The sequence below is a fragment of the Struthio camelus genome, chromosome 2 (genome assembly GCF_040807025.1).
Source record: "Struthio camelus isolate bStrCam1 chromosome 2, bStrCam1.hap1, whole genome shotgun sequence".
NCBI lineage: Eukaryota > Metazoa > Chordata > Aves > Struthioniformes > Struthionidae > Struthio > Struthio camelus.
The window spans coordinates 48,046,399-48,068,394 of NC_090943.1; the positions used below are offsets into that span (position 1 = coordinate 48,046,399).

At 47.8% G+C, this 21,996-nt stretch overlaps 1 long non-coding RNA gene across 1 annotated transcript in view; it reads right to left on the bottom strand.

The window, feature by feature from the left end:
- The window catches only part of LOC138066343 (uncharacterized), a 69,620-nt gene extending 62,307 nt beyond the window's left edge, over nt 1–7,313 (bottom strand). The window contains exons 1-2 of the long non-coding RNA XR_011139700.1: nt 7,203–7,313; nt 4,995–5,049 (exon numbers count right to left, since the gene is read on the bottom strand). This is a non-coding gene — a long non-coding RNA (uncharacterized lncRNA). The remainder of the gene's footprint in view (nt 1–4,994; nt 5,050–7,202) is intronic.
- Nucleotides 7,314–21,996: the final 14,683 nt, after the last annotated feature.

Genomic DNA, 21,996 nt, shown 5'->3' on the forward strand with positions numbered 1-21,996 from the left:
GAGCTTGTACTAATACAGCTGAAGGTTGCAAAATACATTTCAAAGTAAAGGACTGTCAGCTTTGCTAACAGCAATGTGGACTGGCACCAAAGAAGGATTCGGGATACTGCAAGCACAGCGCTGCTGAGCCACTGGGAAGGAGGCATTTTCCCCCAGTATGATTTCCAGCCAAGCTATGGTCATGGTACCTTGCTAGTGAACTCAAACTAGTTCTAGTCTAGATTTAGACTGCAACTGAGTAACTTTTTTAGACTTTCTATCTCAAAAGCTCCCACTTTAGCAAGTCCTTAAAAGAAGCCTACTTATTTGCTAACTTCCAAGACAAACACAGATTTTCACCAGAACAAAGATCAGTCAAAAATTCAGCAAAATCTACCTGTTCTCAGGCTGGAGGTGCAGCTCCTGGAAGCCTGCAGCCATCCAGCCCAGCACCAGGATGAAGGAGGAAGGCACGACTCATCAGGACACTGGGGAACGTATGTCCTGCTTTGCACCTTCTTTCACATAAAATCCAGAACAGCCTCTAAGATTTGTCTTCTCTATTTGTTATCACAACAGCATGGGGAAAAGGAAGATATTACATCAACTAAGTAGGGAAAGTAGCCTTCCCCAAATGAGGAAAGAACAAAGAGTCATTTTTCTCCTTTTCGTCTTCCTTCGTGGTTTTTCCTCCTGTGCTTAGAAAATAATTAAATTCCAAACTTTCATGTAAGTTAACAGCATATTGCTGAATTATAATGGGCCACTTTCCCTACTGAGGTTGAACAGCACAACTCCACAAGAGCAATTGCTGCTTTATATCACCTAAATAGGTCACCATTTATTTTTTATTTTGAAATTGACATTTGTCTCCTTTAAATACAGAGATATCAAAATGGGATCAGGCCCTTCAGTTGAAATAAAACAAGAGGAAACCCCCCCTAAAATCTTTTGTTCTGTCAGAAAAGCCAAACTTATTCAAAAAACCAACGAATTTTAATTAATTTATATGCAAGACAAGCAATTACAAGAGAACAGACTCCTAACTACTTTCCACACAGTAAGACTGCTGGAAGAAGCTGTTTGGGTCCTGCCCCACAGTAAATAATGAATAGTTTTGTTTGCCCAGAGTCCTTAACCAGGTTAAGGACCCTTTTGCACTCATCTTTACATTTGTCCACTGTAACATGCACCATATTTGAACAAAATAATGTAAATCCTTCCTTCTAAGGAGGCTGGGGGATAAAACCCCCTCCTCCCTAATGCACATTGCAGTAAAATCTGCCACCTTCTATAAACACTGCCATTTATCTTTTCTTTAGATGCATTGCAGAAATATTTCCATATAAGCCCTATTATAATAAAAACGACAGTGTGACAAACAGCTCTGCAAACAGGTCTGCTACTCAGATAAAGCACAGATGCAACACACTGATTTTTCAGAAATACTCTGCATAATTCACAAGTGCTACTAGTTGATTTGAAATCCAGTAAGTTTAGATGGTCGCTTTTTCTTTTCCATTACAACACTTAACTCCTTAAATACAGAGCTGAAGTAAAGCATGTGCTCTGCTCCTACAACAGTTCCCTCAATCTCTTCCTTCTCCTCCCCTCCAATTTACAGTGATTACAGGTTTCAAGATCTTAGAGATTCATTTTAAAATTCTATTTCAAATGCTGATTTTTACTTGTTTCCTTTTCATCTAGATCAATACCGCACAGATGATAAATATGTATCGTTTACCATTTACACTTTATCTAACCATTGAGTATCTTAGATAAGCTGGAAAGGGGCGGGGGGGAATGAACCAACAAAAAAAAAAAATCAGTTCCTGGATAGCGCTTAACGTTTTCCTCTTTAGCCTATTTTATCTATAATACAATATATAAGCCTGAGTGTACTATTAATACAGATACCCATTATAACATTCAGATACTAAGCACAGCAGAAAAGCTGTGCACCTTAAAACATTCACTGCTCATTTAAAAAGTTGTCTAGTTTTATGATGACACTTCAGCATATGCATTATTCTTTGCAAAATAGTGTCTTAGTGTTAAGACTTCACCACATCAGTTTTCTATTAAGTCTTCACCGAGCGATGATGAGAAGCCACCATTTTCTTTTCGATACACGCAAATTAAATTCTATTAGTCTCCACAGAAAGTATAAACCAGGGAATTCTGCATTTTGGTGGCGATATTGTCATCTAGCATTCATTTACAATTTAATACTTGTTTTTAAACTCCTCAATCCCTTTTGAAGGAAGTAATTAAGCATTTAATGGACTAGTAAACCAGTGCAAATATTATTTTATTATTTCTTAGATACCTCACAATCATATATAATTCTCCCCAAATTCACTGTTGCAGCAGATTCCTGCACAACACAATTTTCAGGCTCACCAGTCTTGCATGAGCTATACATTTTATATTAAAATGTTTCAAGCTTAGCAAAACACGAATAGTTGCTTACACATATCTGAGATTATTAAACTTCATTCTACATGCTAGAGCTTTAAAAATTAACAGTATCTTGCAAGTATCCCACTTGTGAAATACTACAAATTCTTTAATAATCATGTAGCATTTTCATCATTTAAAAAAAGCACAAATATTTTTCCACCAGGAGCATTTAATAATACTTTACCTCATTAAACTAAGCTTTTAAACAATGCCTACATTTAACCTCAATAACGCGGTAGATTTTTGGTAGTTATCTAGTAATTCCAGCCATTCAATACAGGAGACCTGAAATGCAGCTTAGAAGCAGCAAGATTTGTATTTTCCTGCTGGCATGTGTAACTCACATGAAGTTAATTCATTACACTTACAAGGAGAAGAAACCTTAAAAATAATCGGGCAAAACAGTTTAAGAACTGTACACAGAGCTTTTCTTTTGCTCACGGCTTTAATAATTTCAACATTATTTTATAAATCATCTCTGAAACTCCGACTCATCATGCCGTGATATGAACCAAAGCGGCAAGAGTCATGGCTCTGGTAATGCACAACCCCCCCACCCTGCATATTGCATAGCAACTGAAAGATACATTCATTAACTTTGTTTTCATGTCTTTAGAAAGGTCAAGTGGGATGCTGATTGCCAGACAATCACTTTGTTTCAGACATTTTTATTAGACAAAGGCTTACAGTTAGCACTGCATTGTGCCCCACCCATCTGACGGAGAATTGTCATGTTTCTACTCCATTAGGCTGTAGGGCTGTATCACAGCTTTCTAATTTAACATCCCATCCAAAACATGGGCATCGCCTAAAAATATGCTCTCCTCTTTTCCTCCCCTCCCAAATTATCTTTCAGCAGGTCAGACACGAAAAGGAGAAAATCCAAGAACGAAACAATAAAGGAACAGAACAGCACTGACCTTTTCCTGTAAGAGTATCTCCTACTTCTCCCTCCCTTGCCGATTCCCAAACTAGGGAACCGGTTCTTAGTAAATGAAAAATTACCAGAAGAAACAAAAATAACCTTTCCCCAAAGCCCCTCTTCTCTCCCCTCCTCCCCTGGCAAGACTACACTGGTTAATTATGTTTCCTAAAAATATTTTGATAACAAGGATCTTTTCTCCTCCCTTTTTAAAAACACAGAACGAGGTTGATGCAGGCTATCTGCATATAAGGCAAACATAACAGTCAAGATGAAGAAATGTTATTGCTTTCTCCCCTTGCCACGCATATGCACCGATACACAAATGCATATGTGAAGAGAATTTGACAGAAAATTTTACACTTATTTATGAAACCCAATTTTCAATAAATACATGGATTTAACCATCCACTTCCTAATAAGGGTAAATATCACGTTTCTCATGTAAGAATTCACACCATGTTTACTTAATCATTATTTGTATGAATGATTTTAGGCAGTCCTACCTTAATATTAAATTTCCAATATATATGATGAAAAAATACTGAAGATGTACCGCTGAAGTATAGAAAACATTTTTTGTTTTCAAAACAATTTAAGTAATATCATGTTCTCCTAAGACTTGCTACGTGCACTCAGTTAAATTAAAAAGAAATTTGTAATCCTCATCTGTCCCTTAAAAACAAGCCTAACAGTAGCCAACAATATAATGTTAACGCAAGTCAAAAATGGAGCATCATTTAGCCTGATACATTAAAAGGAAAGTAATCGGGTAGGACATGGTTTTCTCAGGAAGGCCTAATTTCCAACCCTCCTCCCCCCTCATTTTTAAAATTGATCTTAAGAACATCAAATTTTTTCCCATCCACAGCATCTTTTTAAGACCTATTTAGCATCTCCAGTGATTAACAGTGATGCATCCATGCAGTATGAAGAGCTCCCAGAAACATGGACTTGTTCTGAAGTCAAAATACAGGCGTATTAAGAACAGTTATTCCTTACACTAATACTCCACGGCATGTATTTAACAGAATCCTATTAATCCACCGTTTCTTAACCTGTGTGGCACTGCGGCCAACTCTCCCCTTCCGAATAGGAATTTAATAGGCAGATGTTTCACATCGATAAGACAGTTCAGAGAGTATTCTTCCTAGATAAAAACACTATTTTCACATGAAAGCCAAGTTACACGTATTACCATACCTTAGTTTTGCTTCGTGGTTTTCATCTATTCATTCAGTGTTTAGCGGTATTAATGAAGTCCTTAGGGTACCCACCTTCAGATATTTCCAATGAATCAAGAAAGGCCATAACGTTACCACAAATTAAGTGAAATATATCTCGTTCTTTCATAATAAAGAGGCAACAATGAGGTGTGGATTGGAAACACAGGCAAATTCTTTGCTGGTTATGTATTTTTGGTGTGGAAAAACAGACCCATTCACGCAAGCAAAGGCAGAGACTTTCAGATATTACCCATAATGCCTCCCAACCAAGAACATCTGCAATATGCTACTTCCTAGTTTGTCGCAAACAACCCATTTAGAATAAAGAGGTGGGGGGAAGGAGGAAAAAAGCGTAGTCTACTGAAATCCACACACACAGAAAGAGGAACACCTCTGGTACTTACATGTTGCACTGAGCCACATGCAGGAAGCTGTAGCGGTGTCAACCATGCTGAAGACCTGCAAGACCCAGGTATTTGTGGAGATGTTATTTATCAGCTTTGTGAGTTTCAACCATAAAAGTTGCCCTTCCCCACAGCTACCTACGGTTTGGCCAATGACAGGCTTAGACTACGCATGTTATGTGAGACGTGGCTCCTAGAAATCTTCTAGGCATTTTAACCTCTTGAAGTTAGAGTTAAAATGGAAGAACATTTGAGAAATGCCTGAAGCGTATGCTCACGAGCGTATGCCATTTCCCTTCTGGTAAGCCCCAGAAAAACAAGAAAGCCTTTCTTAAATCCATGTATTTTACACCTTCAAGGGGCAATAATTTTGCTTGGGTAGGACAAATAGTGGGACATACAAGGTGATGCTTGAAATCAAGGTCTCTTCAAGCACTCTTCTTGCAATTGTCCCTCTGAGTAGGCTGCCCCTTCTCAGCTGATTTTGAGCTATTTGCCTCGTTTGTTAGAAAGCAAAAGACTCCATCCTGCTGCACAAAGTATTTAAATGCCTACTTTACAAAGGCAGCTATTGGCATGTTGCAGGAGGAAAAGGTTTGTTAAAAAGGAGGATCAACCAATATTGCCATTTTTAGCTTCTTTCAGGTTGTGGCAACTTGAATTTCGCAAAACCACTTCAGTAGAAACAGCATAGCAAAAATATTTTCTAGCAGTGCACTGTTAAACATAAATGATTGCACAGAACTACTACAGTTTGGTGCAACGATTACACGAGGAAAGCCAAGCTCTCCGTGCAATTCCTCTGCATTACAAATACTTAGCGCAGAAGCTTTCTATTATCTCCTCCTGGGTTAAAATGAGATTTGCTGTATCAGTGTCAAAACCTGATTGCTTATTCCACTTGTGCAGTCTCTAGCAAGAGGTGGGTGCTCTGGAGCACTCCTACAGACAAGGCAGCACCCATATTGCTGCGAAAGAGGGTGGCGTAGCACTTCTGGAACATTCCCGCGCAGCGGTTCCCAGGCACGTAAGCAGACCACAGCCACACCAAAACGCCACCACTCCTGCAATGGTGTACTCTGAAAGAGAAGCTTCTCCTCATAACAGGCTGACAACTGGTGTTTTTGTCTAGCAGCTTTCCAAACAAAAATGCAAGTGAAAAAACTGAAGCCTGCTTTTGCTCGATACCCTATCGGGCAAATAGCGGCTATAATCCGATGCTTGCAGAACTTTGTTTTAAGACACAAACACACCAAAAAAAAGTATTAGAAAAACATTTCTTCTGCAGCTACTTGTAGGAAGGGGAGTCTTTTCCACCCTTCGCTATGCGTATCTTAAAACGCTGCACTCTGCTTGGAGAGCTAACCTGGCCCCTACTACATACAACTCCACAACTACCAGCAGGCTGAGTTAAGGCCACAGACTTTTACTATGACAACGCTTACGTGCTATAAGGATCCTCCACATAATGGTGCAAGGACAGGTTTTGAAGAGAGTTTCCATACCAGCGGTAGCACCAGCGCCCGGCCTTTTGGCGCTCCGCTTTGTAAAATAACTTGATATTTGGGGAGTTCTAGCAACTTTCCACACAGAGTCCGAGGCGGAGGCTTTCACCACAAACCGTCATAATGCAGGTGCCCCACGGCGCAGGCTGCCGCCCTCCGCCCCGGCCCCGCTAGCGCGCCCGGCACGGCCCCGGCGCCCCGCCGGTACCACGGCTCCGGGCGCTCCCCGAAGGCCCGCAGCAGCGGCCGCCCCGCCGGTGCCTGCGAAGCTGCCGCGGCCCCCGGCGGGCGAGCTCCGAGGGCGGCAGCAGCGGCGGCGCGGCCGCCGCAGGGCTGGGCCGTTGCCGCCCTCAACTTGAGAGGTTTCTTCCCCCCTCTCGCCCCGCTGCCCTGCCCCGCCGCCTCCCGCGGTTTCGGCCCGCACTCCCTCACCGCCGCCCCGGGACGGGGCTGCCCGAGCCCCCCGGGCTCCGCAACAGGTACGGCCCCGGCGAGCCCCACACCGCCGCCCGCCCCGGCGCCGCCGGGCAGAGGCTCCCCCGCAAACAGCGGCTCGCCGCGGTGGGCACCTTCCCACGGCGGCGTCGAGCACCGCCGCTCCCCGCCACCTTCCCCCAAGCCCCCCACCCGAGAAGGGAAGCGGGGGGGGGGGAAGAGGGAGGGATAAACAGCGGCGGCCGGAGCCCCACGCCCGCGCACTCACCCCGTGGCAGCCACACCGCGGCGCGGCTCGCCCACCTGCCGGGACCGGCGTGGCGCCGGCGACGGCGGCAGCAGCAGCATCACCGCCTCGCAGCCTCCCCTGCTGCAGGAGGCAGGCGGGGGCGGCGGGGCCGTATATACCGGGCACCCCCCCGCCTCCGTGCGCGCTCGCGGGGCGGGAAGGGGGGGGAGCGGGGGGCGGTGCGCACGGCGATCAGGTGACGGGGCAGCCCCCTACACTGCGGAGCGGAGCGGAGCGGAGCCGGGCGGGTCCCGCCGGGCGGCAGCGGCGGCGGGGAGCGGAGGCGCCGCGCCGCGTTCTGGAACGCCGGGGATGGGAACCGCCCCCCCACCCCCACCCCGCGCGTTCTAGAACGCCGGGGATGGGAACCGCCCCCCCACCCCCACCCCGCGCGTTCTAGAACGCCGGGGATGGGAACCGCCCCCCCCCACCACCCCGCGCGTTCTGGAACGCCGGGGATCGGAACCGCCCCCCCACCCCCACCCTTCGCGTTCTGGAACGCCGGCATCGGAACCGCCCCCCCCCCCTTCGCGTTCTAGAACGCCGGGGATGGGAAACGCCCCCCCCACCCTTCGCGTTCTAGAACGCCGGGGATGGGAAACGCCTCCCGCCCCCGGCGGCCGGGGCTGCCGCCGCGCCAGACCCGCAGCTGCCGGCAGCGGCCGGCGGCGGTCGCGTTACAGCGGGCGGTGCGGGCAGCGGGGCGCTGGCAGGCGGGGCCGGGCCGAGCTCTCCTTCCCCCCCCCCCCCCCCGCCTCAGTGATAACTGCGGGCTTTCCGCGGAAGCAGGCTGCGCTTGGGGCGCCCTTCAGCCCGTGTCCCGTCGTCGCCTTCACCGCTCCCCCGATCCCGGCAGCTCCCGGTACGCCCTCACCGCTCTGTCCGTCATGAAGGTGAGGGTATCGCTGTGTAACACCCAGGCGGTCCGGGAGGGAGCACATCTGCCAGCCTATAACTTTGGAAGCGCTTCAGGAAAATCCCGTTGGAGCGAGCCACCGCAGCGGGGTCCTGCCCTGGATCCCCCGCGGGATCCCGGCTGGGGCGGCGGGGAATCCATACCCTGTGAAACCAAACAGCACGCAGGCCCAGGCACGGGAAAAATAACGGCGCTATAGCGAGTTTCCCAGTTGTCTGAAATATTCACGGCTCGGGTTTTAGTTGCAGGTTAAGGGGGAAAAAATGGTGTGAGAAGGTCTTTTGAACTAGGCGGGGGAGGGGGCGGGATCTGGAAGCGGTGGGAGGCAGGGAGGGCACAGGATGTCCTGGTGGCTTCTGCTCGTGGCGGGGGGGGGCAAGAGGGCCTGCGAGGCACACCAGGGAAAGCTGCCTCCTCCTGACTTCTTTTCACAACGCGCGCACCTATGTATACGCATATTTTGCTCACAGGGAGAAGATGGTAGTGGTTCACACTTATAAAGAAATGAGTTTAATTGAAAGTATTGACCTTAGTGTTATCTCTTTTTAAAAAGCAGGAGCAGGGGGGCTGCACAATCCCATTAAAATGTATTGGCAGCCTGTTGTACGAATGAGCCATTCTGAAAACTAATTTTTGTGGAGTGATGCTGGCTTCACCTCAATTTCTACAGATTGATATTTGGTGAGGGCTCAGTGAGTGGTGCTGATGCCTAGCGGGGGGCAAACTTTGCCCCCCTGGAGGTCAGGATCCTGCCAGGGGACCAGACCCTGCCTGGACAGGGAGCCACAGAGGCCACAGGGCAGGTCGATGCGTGGCTACCACTGCTACCTGTCTTTGAAATGCAGTGTCCCAGCCTGAAGCACCTGAGTTACTCTAATTTGAGCTCTTATTTCCTGCTTTTAGGCACTGGGTTGCCTGATTCTTGCTGCTCTTTATTGCAGGGACTCCCTGGGCAATTCAGCCTCCCTTGCTGTATCCATGCCTGCAGCACCAGCTGCCAAATTTTGATCAAACCAGAGCCAACTGCTAGAGGCACCCACCTGCAGGGCACCAAAAGGCACCCCGGGTGCTCAGCAAGCAGCTGCGAACCTGACCCACGCTGACAGCCCTATGCTCCTGGGGGGAATTTTTGAGTAAACCCCCCTCCCTCCCCAATCCTCAGACCCATCGAAACACCCTCTTGGGTCCAGGTCCTGCCAGACCACCCCCTGCCCTGGTGGCCTTTTGCCCCGGGCTTTCTAGGGGCCCCGACTCACCTGCCCACACCCCTGGGGCCATAAGTGGGAAGTGATGCCCCAGCTCCATGTTTATCCACACAGAGCTGAGCTGAGCGCCCCAGCCTCCTGTGCCCACTCTGCTTTGCTGACATGGCTCACCTCCCTGTGTGGCGCTGTGGCAGCTTGCTGCTGGCCCCCCGCCTGGGGGGCAGAAGGATGGCGTTTCCAGCCTCTACAATTATTATTAGCTGCTGTGCTTTATGTGGCGCCATCCCTGCAGGGTTTGGGTGCTGTGCGGTTCTCCTCTGCAAAAGGTGCTTGGGTGCTGGGTGTGGTTTTTGGTAGTTCTCCATGGAGTGCCACCTCCTGGGCAGGCTCATGGCCTCCTTGGAGTTGGGCCCTTTTGGTGGCAGAAAGTATGGTCAGACTGATTTGCAGTCTTCCCTCAAAAATCCTCAGGTCAAAATGGACTTAATTCAAGTATATGAACATTTTAAGTTCTCATGGAAGTATATTCCTATTCTTGGTTTCAGTACTCCAGCCTTTATTCACCGGTGTAGTCTCTGTCTTAAGAAATGCCTGAGGGGTACGCTAATTGGGCCTTTTCCAACGGAAAGAGTACGTTTCCAACAGTGCGTTGCTGTCTTTCTCCTGGAAAATTCTTAAAACTTTAAGCTTGTACCTTACTACCATGTAATTGTAAAGCTGTATTTTTCCTGCTAGAAATTTCTCCTAGGAACTTGTCTCCTCTGACATTATCCACTTACTGCTTTTTCCTTGTCAAGTGTGGGCTTGTTTTTCAATAAAAATAAAAGGAAAGAACTAATTCTGAAATCCTTAGTCAGACAAAGCTTGCACTGAAATCAAGGAGAGTCTTGTCTCAGTGTAAAGATTGCAGGTTCAGGATCAAAATCATTATAATAAAACATTGTCACAGGAGCAACATCTCCTACTTTGAAAATAAACATCTTTGCTCCAGTTAGGTATTTATGTAGCAACAGGAGACTATTGATTTAGGAAAGCTTTCTGGTACACAGATATGCTGAACCCTTTGCTGCTACAAAGAAGCAGCAGAGCGCGGGAGGAGCAGGTTGCAAATGAAGTAGAAAGCGAACCTTTGCTCTGTTTTGCTGCTGACATTACTCAGGTAAAGCCTCTGGCTCATGTTCACCTGAAACACCACTTAACGGCCCTCCTGCTAGCTGGCTCTTCTCCCTGCCCTGCTGCCAGAAGTTCCCAGCCTTGGGCCTGAACTGGCAGAAATAAACGTCTGCCCATGCTGTGGGCACCGGGGTCCACAGTCTGGCAAAAAAACTGAAGAGTAAGGTCTGCATCCCCTCCTGAGTGTGAGTACCCCTGTAGTTTGTTACATGCTCTGATACCCCTGTAGTTTCTGCTTCCTTCTCTAAAGGATTCCTACAGGAAGGAGAACAGAAGTTTCTGTAATTGTACCAAAATAAGAAGAAATCTGCCAATTCATCAGTAGCACCCATCAATATACGAGAGAGTTGTAGAGAGAGCATACGCAAGCAGGCTGAATGAGACAGAAGGAGATTTGTCATCGTATTTATATAAATTCCAGAATTTCTGCAGTAATGTAATCGTCCCATTACGCTTACAAGAATACTTGTAGAGTTATTTTTGAACAAAAGCTAAGTGGTTAAATTACATAAAACAGAAAATTGAAAGTCTTTAAACAGTGCTAGAAAGCATTTCCAAAGAATCTGACTCTAATCCCAATAAATACCAAAGCTGCGACTAACATAAGAAGTTGCTTACTTTTAGATCTTGTAATTTATGGTATGTAAAGAAGTACCAGTTGCTTAATGGAATGCATTTCTAGGAATTAGGTTATTGACTTTAGTGAGAAAATAGTTGGGCCAAAAATATGTTAGAATTATTTTTATGAGAGGTGACAAAGTCTTTCCCACTGTAGCTACAATAAAGATCTCCTTACAAAATACAGGCAGAATTAGGAGTTTTAATAAGTAATGGTCACCAAGAACCACCTCGTTCATCCACCAACCAAATGACTTTTCCACTCTGATAAGAAATGGGTAAACCTGAATGCCCAAGCAAATTATTTTCCAGGTACGTGTGATTATGATTATTTCCCCCCTAATGCAAATGGATTTTAATGTAAAAGAAGCTGAAATAACACATCACTGGGAGAAAATCCAAGTCACTCAGCCTTTAATCTATTTAACATAAATAACTACCATAACTGTGGTGAAGAGGGCAGTTGAAACAAGAAGTTGAAACAAAAGTCCCAGTATGCAGGCTTGGAAGTCATGGTATGAAATCTATTCATCTTACATCCCACATCCTGAAAATTGGCAATATACGTGTCTGATGTTCTGAGAAGTGCCGATATGGCATAACTCTGTTTAGTGGCCCATTTATGTAGAGAATAGCTCTCCTGCTAAAGTGTAAAATCAAATACTCTTTTGGCATAGTTGGAGGATACAAAAATAAGTTACATGCTCTGGATCTGTACATCAGTTCTTAAAATCTTTTGAGGCCGTGGAGATACAGTAGTTGAGTGAGCAGGCAACCCTCAGTACATTTTTAGAACTTGGGAGAGGCCTTCTGATTGTTCAGGCGCTTCAAGCTCCTCTTCAAAAAGAAGCAGGTAACCTTTGATTTTTTTGATGTATATGAGAAGTGGAGGAGTGCTATATTACCCCAGTTAGAAGCAGGTAAACTCCATTTTCCCATTATAGTATTATGAATCCTTGTCTCTGACTGGAGAAGCTTGACCTGAGAAGCCTTACAAAGAGGCAGGGTGAACCTTTAGTTGTCAGGGGCAAGATTTCTGCGGGTGAATTTTCATTCCTGTCCTGAACTGTGGGTACCCTTGCTTTCTTATCCCATCAGCCTACAGTCCTCCATCAGTCCAACAGAGAGGTAATACTGCCTTGCTCTGCCTTGTCTATTTAAGCCCCAAACACTTGCGACCGCAGACTATGCATACATCAAATTGGGCCCTGAGCTTAGCTCAGACCTCAAGGCACACATCCTATTTTCCCATCAAATAATCAAGCGGGGCCAAGTGCTCAGCGTTCATACTTGGCTGAATCTAAGGCACTGATACGCAGCCTCTCCACTGGGGCTTCCTGTTCATTTAGCAGTAGAAAAGTAACGGTGGGGGACCGTGATTCCTACCACCTCCTTATAACCGTCCAACCTTAAAGCCTTTGTTCTGAGACACAGACCGCTTCTCCATCTTTCCCATCCTGTACGATATTTCCTATAAGAAAGAGCTCCTTATAGGCTACCTGCCCTCCATCATCCAAATCACTTAAAATGAGAGCAGTGGGCAGTGTACAGACTGTGGGTGACACACACCAGAGCTTGAGAGCTCCCGATAGCATAAAACGTAGTACCAGCTGGCAATGTTTGCATCTCAATTGAGCTCTCTGAACAAACATTTTGGAATTGTTCATAAACAACAGGTTCCAGTAAAGATGTGACTGATATCGTTAGTCATCATAATTGGACCATCCACGTTGCCATAGATGTTGGTGGCAAAGTTCCCACTGACTTTGGCAAGAGCAGGTTACGTTTTTAACAGATTTACTGCCCTTACCTAACATGTCAGAAACTTCGAGGTCCATCAGGAGACCACATTATATGAATTGTTATCATATTACTAGTGAAAAAAGGCCATTTTGGAACACTAGGAAGCTGACATGAGAGCAGTAATGAAAGAGTGCATTAAGTGATGTGGCCTCTTTTGAAAGGAAATTCACAGGCATCTGAGGCCATTACCTTTCATATCCTGGCAATCAGGAGATTAACCTTTAACCCTTTTCTGTTGACCTTCTCTCCTCTCTCTTTTTCTGTCATTCGTTCTTTCCTCCTAATGACTGGAGAAGATCTATATGTTCTATGATATATGTTTCCAAAGACTACTGTCTTCCTCCTTTCTATACCTTCCCAAGTGCTGGAACATCTGTGTCTGCTCAGCTCTTTCAACCATTAAAGCTTCACTCAGATTTACTTCCACCTTGTCCTTTCCAACACCTCACGTGAATTGTTTTTACTTTATTTGTTCCAAATCCCATGTTATTTAATTACATCTGACCTAGGTGTAAGTCTTCCTCCCACCTTCTGCTGTCAACCTACGGGTAAACAAGGTGGTGGAAGCACCAGGTGTCCTCTGCTTGGAGGAGAGGTCAGATCCTACGGCGTCATATAGGGTGATACTGCCCAGGAACATGCGGAGGTACCCTGCTACCGAGCGCTGCAACTGCATTACATCGTCAGACAACAGGAGCGAGAGTTGCCTTTAACGTACCCTACTGAGGGAGATGCGGGAATGGCTGTTTCCCCTGCAGATCCCAGGGAGATCTGGCAGGTATGTTGTCAGGATTTACTGTTTTTTTGTAGAGCCGTAGCTTTGGGAGTCGTGTGACTGCAGGATAAGCTCCATTTTCATTGAAAGAACAAAACTGACTGAATTCCTAGGCCCTGTGGATTTCAGAAAGAGTTTGAAAACATCGCTTCTAAGCACAGAAAAGATGACTGTAAAGCCAATGAAAAACAGTGATTGCAACATATTTCAGGACCGTTGTTTAAAAAATTTCTGAATGCTAATGGGAGTTAGCAGTATTAGCTTTAACTGGACAATACTTAGGTGAGCAAGATGTAGCCTCTTCTTGTAAAAAATTGGGAATTTTGCCTGAGTAAGGGCTGAGCAGTCTTTGCCTGCAGTGAAACTGAAAGTCCTGAGTCATCACACTGAGTTGCATGCTGCTGATTGCAAATCTAGACACTGACTTCTCACCTATGTTAACTGCACATATTGCAAATGAAACGTAGCTGACACAGCTCTGTTTCACCACATGCCAAAACATGAATTTCTCCTACAGAATGATTTTCCTTGCCTTGGACGCTTCCTTTGTCTGCCATGGGTTATGCCTTTAGTGTGCCCCAAGTGCAAAGCCTGGCATGTCTTGTCCTCTGACTGTCATGCTCAGGGACACATGGTGACTTAGTTCTGGCCTAAACACCTGCTTTTGGTTTTCTTTCCTTTTTTTTTTTTTTTTTTTCCTGCAGAAACCAAAGATAGGTGAGGGAGCCTAGGTCTCACCTGTTCATGAGATGTGGCTGGAGCACGTACTTGGCAGCTCAAAGCGTCGCTCAGTCCTTCCCCTTAATCCTAGTTAAAGTCACACCGGTCGTGCTGAACATCTCTGGAGTAACGCTGAAGCTTTGTAGTACTTTAACCTCTTAAATGATGTTTTTTCCACCAAAATCATATAAGAGGTGCTTACACAGGGAAGTGAAGACTGCATGGGTACCGCCTGGAGTCCCTGAGGGCCTGTCCAGGGTAACATATGCACTGGGAACAGCTGATTTCTCTCAGATCCTTAAATAGGTGAGTGCTCGGCATGACTGACCAGCATAGTCTGCTTGCCCGCCAGAGACACAGCGGAGGCTTCTGAGCCCTGGGGGGCCCGACAGGCTAGTGGAGGCCCTTGTGTCAAGAGTTAATTGAATCTGAAATATGCACATCCATTCCTGTTTAAGACACTCTGGGCTGTCAATAGATTTTAATTCTAGCCACCACCAAACTAAAATAAATCTAAATTAAACCACACACCTGTGCTCATACCTTCCTCTCAAGCAGGCCGTCAGCTCATAGGCAGCATTTAGTTTATTTCCTCTGGGCTATATGGCAAGATTTGCTGGCTGTTTGCAGGGAGCTGCTCTCAGGCATTTGAGAAGCGGTTGTTTCCTCAGCGTGTTTTTCAGCTGCTTAAGGGGGTTATTTGCTCTCCTCACTGCCACAGCTCCATCGTGCCGGGGGTGGAGGAGATTTGCCTTTTTAGGTGTGTTCTCATTCCTAAGTAGATTGCAGCACTGTGCAGTGGCACGTGTGCATAGGAGAAAACTGTGTCCTTTCCCTGGGCTCCAGCTCTGTCCCTCTCTGGAAGCTCTCAAGGGACAATGTGTCAAGGAGCTGGTAATATACATAAATGAGGGAAAAAACCTCTCCTATTGTCCACATGGTCTATTTTTGGTGGAACTATTTTAAGGGTTGTTCTTCTGGCATTCCACATCCTGAAATTTCAGCACATTTACCTCACCTGCAGCCTGCATTAATGGATTTTCAGTGACAGATCGTCCCTATCAAACTACTGCAGCGATTCTTACACCCTATCGGAGTTGTACACAGTGTCACCAGCACCTTTTATTTATAAAACAATAACTCTAGGAATAAAAGGGGCATTTCTGCCCTCTCCCTGCCCCAGCGTTTAAGAGTACAGCATCATTTTAGTATTCACCATATGATGCTTTAGTAGAGCAAAACACACTATGTGCAGAAATTATTTAATAAATGAAATAAAGGTGCTTCAAAATGACCCAAAAGGCAGGGGTACTATAGTAGGCTGCTCTTCATGCTTTCTCACTTACTTCAGCTGTTTACAGATTTTTCTGATCTCTTTGCACCAGGAATACTTGCTGATTTTATCCTTTTTATGAATAAATCCCTTTATAGAATTTTGGCTAAAAGGATAAAAAAATTATTAGACAAATCAGAGCATGAACCCGAAACAATTCTCATGAAAGTAGAACTTATTCTTGGGCAACCTCAGTGTCCTACTAGGGTTTCTTTCAGTAGTAAGAGCTGCTCAGGTGAGTTACATATACAAGGACTCATGTTTCTTATGATGCTCAACTCTTATGTTGGTGTTTGGAAGGGGTGTGTGGGCTCGGATGGAGGTGCCGTGCAGGATTGGTTTGTGATGAGGGTTCAGGTTAGGGTGAGGAGAGTGTTAGAGGGTAGAGGCTGTAGAGGAGTGGTGAAAAGGGAATGGGAAAGGACGTGCAGGTGTGCGTGGAGTGTGGTGTCAGGGCACGTTGAGTTGTTGTTGCTTGGAAGGGGTGTGAGGCCTCGGATGGAGGTGTCGTCAGGGATTGGGTTTGTGATGGGGGTTAGTGTTAGGTTTAGGGTGAGGAGAGTGTTCGAGGGTAGAGGCTGTAGTGAAGTGGTGTTTGGAAGGGAAAGGGAAAGGACATGCGGGGTCTGCGTGGAGTGTGGTGGCAGGGCACATTGAGTTGTTGCTTGGAAGGGGGGTGTGGGCTCAGATGCAGGTATCGTGAGGGATTGGGTTTGTGATGTGGGTTAGAGTTAGGAGAGTGTTAGAGTGTAGAGGCTGTAGTGTAGTGGTGGGAAGGGAATGGGAAAGGACATGCGGGGGTGCGTGGAGTGTGGTATTAGGGCACGTTTAGTTGTTGTTGCTTGGAAGGGGTGTGTGGTCTCGGATGGAGGTGTCGTGAGGGATTGGGTTTGTGATGTGGGTTAGGGTTAGGGTGAGGAGAGTGTTTGAGGGTAGAGGCAGTAGTGGCGTGGTGATGGAAAGGGAATCGGATAGGACATGCGGGGCTGCGTGGAGTGTGGTGTCCGGGCACGTTGAGTTGTTGCTTGGAAGGGGTGTGTGGTCTCGGATGGAGGTGTCGTGAGGGATTGGTTTTGGGATGAGAGTTAGGGTTAGGGGAGTATTAAAGCATAGAGCCTCATGTGGAGTGTTGGTGGAAAGGGATTGGGAAAGGACGTGGTGGGCTGCATGGAGTGTGGTGTCCGCGCACGTTTAGTTGTTGTTGCTTGGAAGGGGTGTGATGGCTTGAATGCATGTGTCAGCCGACATTCTGTTTGTGATGAGGGTTCGGGTTAGGGTGAGGAGAGTGTTCGAGGGTAGAGGGTGTAGTGGAGTGGTGCTGGAAAGGGAATGGGAAAGGACATGCGGGTCTGTAGTGGAGTGTGATGTCTGGGCACGTTTAGTTGTTGTTGCTTGGAAGAGGTGTGTGGTCTCGGATGGAGGTGCCGTGAGGGATTAGGGTTTGGGATGAGGGTTAGGGTTAGGAGAGTATTATAGCGAAGAGGCTGTAGTGGAGTGGTGTTGGAAAGGGAATGGGAAAGGACATGTGGGTCTGTGTATAGTGTGGTGTCCGGGCACGTTTAGTTGCTGTTGCTTGGAAGGGGTTTGAGGGCTCGGATGGAGGTTCCGTGAGGGATTAGGGTTTGTTATGAGGGTTAGGGTTTAAGGTTAGGGTGAGGAGAGTAGGAAAGCGTAGAGGCTGTAGTGGAGCAGTGTTGGAAAGGGAATGGGAAAGGACATGCGGGGTCTGTGTATAGTTTGGTGACAGGGCACGTGTAGTTGTTGGTGCTTGGAAGGGGTGTGTGGCCTCGGATGGAGGTGTCGTCAGGGATTGGGTTTGTGATGTGGGTTAGGGTTAGGGTGAGGAGAGTGTTAGAGGGTAGAGGCTGTAGTGGAGTGGTGGTGGGAAGGGAACAGGAAAGGACATGCAGGGTCTGCGTGGAATGTGGTGTCCGGGCACATTTAGTTGTTGTTGCTTGGAAGGGGTGTGAGGGCTCGGATGGAGGTGCCGTGAGGGATTGGTTTTGGGATGAGTGTTAGGGTTAGGGTTAGGATGAGGAGAGTGTTAGAGGGTAAAGGGTGTAGTGGAGTGGTGCTGGAAAGGGAATGGGAAAGGACGTGCAGGGCTGTGTGGAGTGTGGTGTCCGGGCACGTTTAGTTGTTGTTGCTTGGAAGGGGTGTGAGGGCTCAGATGGAGGTGTCGTGAGGGATTAGGGTTTGTGATGAGGGTTAGGGTTAGGGTGAGGAGAATGTTAGAGGGTAGAGGATGTAGTGAAGTGGTGTTTGGAAGGGAAAGGGAAAGGACATGGGGGGCTGTAGTCGAGTGTGGTGTCCGGGCATATTTAGTTGGTGGTGCTTGGAAGGGGTTTGTGGTCTCAGAATCACAGAATCGTTTAGGTTGGAAGGGACCTCTGGAGATTATCTAGTCCAACCTCCCTGCTCGAGGAGGGTCACCTAGAGCATATTGCCCAGGATCACATCCAGACGGGTTTTGAATATCTCCAGCGAAGGAGACTCCACTACCTCTCTGGGCAACCTGTTCCAATGCTCTGTCACCCTCACAGGAAAGAAGTTTTTTCTCATGTTCAGATGGAACTGCCTGTGGTTCAGTTTCTGCCCATTGCCTCTTGTCCTGTTGCTGGGCACCACGGAGAAGAGGCTGGCCTCATCCTCTTGACACCCTCCCTTCAGATACTTGTACACATTGATCGGATTGCCTCTCAATCTTCTCTTCTCCAGGCTGAACAGGCCCAGCTCTTGCAGTCTTTCTTCATAGGAGAGGTGCTCCAGCCCTCTAATCATCTTTGTAGCCCTCCGCTGGACTCTCTCCAGTAGTGCCGTGTCTCTCTTGTACTGGGGAGCCCAGAACTGGACACAGTACTCCAGGGGAGGCCTCCCCAGGGCTGAGTAGAGGGGGAGGATCACCTCCCTCCACCTGCTGGCAACACTCTGCCTAGTGCACCCCAGGAGACCATTGGCCTTCTTGGCCACAAGGGCACACTGCTGGCTCATGTTTAACTTGTTGTCCACCAGCACTCCCAGGTCCTTCTCTGCAGAGCTACTTTCCAACAGGTCAACCCCCAGCCTGTACTGGTGCATGGGGTTATTCCTGCCTAGGTGCAGGACCTTGCACTTGCCTTTGTTGAACTTCATGAGGTTCCTCTCCGCCCAGCTCTCCAGCCTGTCCAGGTCCCTCTGAATGGCAGCACAGTCTTCTGGTGTGTTAGCCTCTCCCCCCAGTTTAGTATCATCAGCAAACTTGCAGAGGGTGCACTCTGTCCCTTCCTCCAGGTCATTGAGGAATATATTGAACAAGACTGGACCCAGGACTGACCCCTGGGGGACACCACTAGCCACAGGCCTCCAACTTGACTCTGCGCCATTCACCACAACCCTCTGAGCTCTGCCATCCAGCCAGTTCTCAAGCCACCTCACTGTCCACTCATCCAGCCCACACTTCCTGAGTTTGCCTACGAGGATGTGATGGGAGACAGTGTCAAAAGCCTTGCTGAAGTCCAGGTAGACAGCATCCACTGCTCTGCCCTCATCTACCCAGCCAGTCATCCCGTCATAGAAGGCTATCAGATTGGTCAAGCATGATTTCCCCTTGGTGAATCCATGCTGACTACTCCTGATCCCCTTCTTGTCCTCCAGATGCTTAGTGATGACCTCCAGGAGGAGCTGTTCCATCACCTTTCCAGGGACAGAGGTGAGGCTGACAGGCCTGTAGTTTCCTGGCTCCTCCTTCTTGCCCTTTTGGAAGACTGGCGTGACATTGGCTTTCTTCCAGTCCTCAGGCACCTCTCCTGATCTGCAGGACCTTTCCAAGATGATGGAGAGTGGCCTAGCAATGACATCCGCCAGCTCCCTCAGCACTCGTGGGTGCATCCCATTGGGGCCCATGGATTTGTGGATGTCAAGTTTGGACAAAAGATCTCTAACCTGATCCTCCTCAACCAAGGGAAAGTCTTCCTTTCTCCAGCCTTCCTCTCTTGTCTCCAGGGTCTGGAATTCCTGAGGACTGGCCTTAGCAGTGAAGACTGAAACAAAGGCAGCATTCAATAACTCTGCCTTCTCTGTATCCTTCGTCACCAGGGCACCCGCCCCATTCAGCAGCAGGCCCGCGTTTTCCCTAGGCTTCCTTTTGCTATTGATGTATTTGAAGAAGCCCTTCTTGTTGTCCTTGACATCCCTTGCCAGATGTAATTCCAACTGGGCCTTAGCCTTCCTTGTCGCATCCCTGCATACTCTGACAACGTCCCTGTATTCCTCCCAAGTGGCCTGTCCCCTTTTCCGCATTCTGTACACTTCCTTCTTCTGCTGGAGTTTTGCCAGGAGTTCCTTGCTCATCCATGCAGGTCTCCTGCCCGCTTTGCTGGACTTCTTGCTCAGAGGGATGCACTGATCTTGAGCCTGGAGGAAGTGATGCTTGAATATTAACCAGCTTTCTTGGACCCCTCTTCCTTCTAGGGCCCTGTCCCATGAGATTCCCCTAAATAGGTCCCTGAAGAGGCCAAAGTTAGCTCTCCTGAAGTCCAGCGTTGCAATCCTACTTATTGCCCTGCTCCCTCCTCGCAGGATCCTGAACTCCACCATCTCATGGTCACTGCAGCCAAGGCTGCCCCCAACCTTCACCTCTCCAACTAGACCTTCTTTGTTCGTTAGTAGAAGGTCTAGCATTGCACCTCTCCTCGTTGGCGTCTCCACCACCTGAGTCCAGAAATTATCATCAATCCTCTGCAGGAACCTCTTTGACTGTTTGTGCCTAGCTGTGCTCTCTTCCCAACAGATGTCAGGGTGGTTGAAGTCCCCCATGAGAACCAGGGCCTGTGATCGTGAGGCTACTTCCAGCTGTCGGTAGAAGGCCTCATCATCAACTTCCTCCTGATCAGGTGGCCTGTAGTAGACCCCCACAACAGTGTCACCCATGTTACCCTGCCCTTTAATCCTTACCCATAGGCTCTCAACTTGCTCTTCATCCACCCCAAGGCAGAGCTCCATACATTCTAGTTGCTCCCTCACATAAAGAGCAACTCCACCACCTCGCCTTCCTGGCCTGTCTTTCCTAAAAAGCACATAGCCATCCATGACAGCATCCCAGTCATGTGAACTATCCCACCAGGTCTCTGTCACTGCAATGAGATCATGGCCCTGTTATTGCAGACAGATCTCTAACTCTTCCTGCTTATTCCCCATGCTGCGTGCATTGGTATACAGGCATTTCAGAGAGCCAGTCAAGCATGCAAGCTTCCCAGGAGAGGTGCAAGAGGATCCTCCATAGCCATGTTCTATGCTGTCTCCCTCCTGTCTCGGAGGTAGGTGTCGTGAGGGATTGGTTTTGGGATGAGGGTTAGGGTTAGGGTTAGGGTTAGGAAAGTGTTAGGGCATAGAGGCTGTAGAGGAGTGGTGGCGGAAAGGGAATGGGAAAGGACATGCGGGGGTGTGTGGAGTGTGGTGTCAGGGCACGTTTAGTTGTTGTTGCTTGGAAGGGGTGTGAGCGCTCGGATGGAGGTGCCGTGCAGGATTGGTTTGTGATGAGGGTTCGGGTTAGGGTGAGAAGAGTGTTAAGAGTGTAGAGGCTGTAGTGGACTGGTGGTGGGAAGGGAATGGGAAAGGACATGTCGGGGTGCGTGGAGTGTGGTGTCAGGGCACGTTGAGTTGTTGTTGCTTGGAAGGGGTGTGAGGCCTCAGATGCCCTTCTTGTGGGGGAATAGTTTTGGAATTCCCTTTAGAGTTAGGTTTAAGGCAAAGGTTAGGAGGGTGATAACGCCTAAATCCTGTCAGTGAAGTCAAGCTGCCATAGCAATGCCAAAGGACATGCAGGGCTGTTGCAAATGTCCTCGCAGGGCAAATTTTCACCTCTGCCTTGAAAGGGATTGGTGGGCTCAGATCCAGGTCTTGACTGAAATTCAGGTTGGGGTTATGTTTAGGGTTAAGATTAGGGAAATGGTAAAGTCTAGAGCCCCCCGTGGAGTACAACTTCAAAGACAATGCCAAAGGACATGCAAGGCTGCTCCAAGTCTGCTTGCAGGTTAGCTTTTGCCTTCTGGCCTTGAATGGAGTGGATGGGCTCAGATCTATGTCCTGTCAGGCATTGGGGTTGGGAGTAAGGTTAGGATTAAGAGAGTGATTAACGCCAAGATCTCCCTGGTGAAGTAGGGCTGTAAAGGCAATGCCAAAGGATGTGCAGGGCTGCCCCAAGTCTGCTTGCAGGGCAACTTTTGTCCCTGAATGTTGAATGGGGTGGGTGG